Raw genomic sequence first — 2,500 nt, 5'->3', positions numbered from 1 at the left:
CGCGCCCGTCGTCCCTCTCCCCGCCGGGCACACGCGCGCGCGCGGCAGCACGGCGCGGTACCGCCGCCGGTACCCCCAACCCGCAGACAGCCGCCCGCGCGAGAGGCCGGCGGGAGGAGCGAGGCCCGCGCCTCGCACCCACCGCGACACCCCCTTCTTTCTCTTTCCGCGTCGCCTTCTCGCCGCGCTCCCCCGGCGAGACGAGCTCCGGCCCAGCGGGCGGCTCCGGGAGCGGGGAGCTTCGGAGCGCTCCCCGAGTCTCCGTTTAGGGGGACGAAGGCCGCGCGCCGAAACGGCGGGCGAGCCTGCGAGGCGCCCCAGCCGCGCCGCCCCGGCCCGCCGGCACCCCTCGCCGGCGAGCGAGGGAAAGAAGCCGGCGGCCCGGGAGGCGATTGATCGCAAAGCGACGCTCAGACAGGCGTAGCCCCGGGAGGAACCCGGGGCCGCAAGTGCGTTCGAAGTGTCGATGATCAATGTGTCCTGCAATTCACATTAATTCTCGCAGCTAGCTGCGTTCTTCATCGACGCACGAGCCGAGTGATCCACCGCCAAGAGTTGTCTGCCATTTCAGAACCGCCCCCGCAACGCGGGGCGGTCGTGGCCGGCACCGCTCCGCAGCGGAGCCCCCTTCTTTGCCGAGCGACGGCCCGCCCGCCGCCCCCACCAACGCACGCCAGGAGCGGCGAAAGCGGCGCGACGGACGGGCCTCGCGCCTCGGACGACCGGACGAGCAACGCCCAAAACAAGGGACAGGACCGGGAAAAAAATCAAAGGATTCCCAACGGCGAGCGACGGCGCAGAGCACGCGCTCCCGAAAACCCACCGACCTGCGCGGGGAAAGACGCCCGTCGCTCGCTTCGGAGGCGGCCCAGGCGCTCAGGCTCGGCCCGGCCCTCCGCGCGGAGGACGCGGGGCGTGCGCCCGGCCGCGGCACCGGCCTTGCCCGATTTTCTCGCCTCCCTTTTTTTTTCACGGCGGCCGGCTTCGCCCCTTCCTCCGGCTCACAGCGACGCCGGCAACCCTCGGCGGCCCTCCGGCCGCCTAACCCCCCCGCGGAGGCAGGCGGCCAACCACCCGCGGAAGCCCGAAGCTCGCGGCGACCAACCGCCCGCGGCCTGACGCCGGATGGCACGCGCCGCCCCAGCAGCAAAAAAAGCCTGGGCGGACGGCGCGCCCGCCTCGGACCGCCGCCGCCCGCTTCTCGCTCGACCCCTCCCCTCCCCCTTTTTTCCAGCCACGCGACCGGGGCAAAAAGGCGGACGGCGCTAAGCTCGGGGACGGCTCCCGCTCTCCCCGCTTCCGCGCGGAGAACGGAGGAGGGACGACCCCGGCCGCGCGCGGCCACCCGCCCGCGGCGCGGGCGGGGGGGGAAAGGGCGGCGGAGAAAAGGGGGCGGGCGGGGCCCGCGGACGGGCGGCCGCCCGACAGCGGCGCGCGCCCTCCGGCCGACCGACCAAAGACGAGAGCGGTGCCGCCGCCGCTCGGCTGGGGCGCCGCCAGCGGCGGGGGGGCGGCGACCGGAGACCACCGAGCGAGAGCCAGCGCGCGCTCGCCGGGGCAGGGAGCGAAGGGTCGCCCCTTCGAGAGGACGAGCAAGCGGCCGGCCGCGGCCGGCCGGCACACCGCGGTCTCGCCGACGGAAAAAAAGCCGGACCGCGGAGAGGGGGGGGCAGCGGTCACGCCCCTCCCCGGCGCGGCACGGACGCCCTCGGGGAACGAGCGCGGAGCGGCGGCGGCCGCCTTGCCGGCCCGCGGCGCGGTGCAGGGCGCCTTCCGAGAGAAGCTCCCGTGGGCGCCCCACACCCCCCCCGCCGCGCGCGTCGAGGCACGCGCCGCCGCCGCCCGGCCGCCCCCGTCGGGTCGCGTCGAGCCGCCCGAGTCTTTAAACCTCCGCCCGGCTCCGCGGCCTTCGACCCCCGGAGCTCGCCGAGGGAGGGCCGCGGAGGCGCGGGCGCTAGGTACCTGGCCCTGAGCTTGAGGGAAACGACCCGCAAGGCCCCGCGGGGGTGCCTGCCCCGCTGCCACCCTCGGGGCAGCGTCCGCCCGCGGGGGCGCGCCCGACACCCGCCGCCACCGCCTCCGTCTTCCTTCCCGGGGCCCGAGGTCTCCCTCAATTGCCCGGCGCTGCGCCCGGGAGGACCGACGGGGCTCGGGCCGCCCCGCTCGCGCGGGACGAGACCCGGCGGGGTTCGGGGAGGGGGAGAACCTCGCTACGAGCGCCGGCCCGGAACGGCCAGAGGGCCCGCGCGCGCCGCCTCCGCGCGGCCGGGAGGGGAGGGGGGAAGACGCCCGGCTTAGGCACACACCCCCCGCCGCCCCGCCACCACCCCGGAAAGGCACTCTCGCACCCGGCTTTGCTCTCTCGCCGCTCGACCCTGCCCGACCGGGGCGCGCTCCGGCGGCGGCGGCGCTCGCAAGCTCACCGCTGTCTCCCTCTTTTTTCCGCCTCCTCCCGCGCCCGAGCAGGGAAGCTCGCGCGCAGCCAGGCCCCGCGCTCAGA

Source organism: Gallinula chloropus (genome assembly GCF_964237585.1).
Source record: "Gallinula chloropus genome assembly, chromosome: 33".
Lineage (NCBI taxonomy): Eukaryota > Metazoa > Chordata > Aves > Gruiformes > Rallidae > Gallinula > Gallinula chloropus.
Note: the sequence above shows the minus strand (reverse complement) of the source record.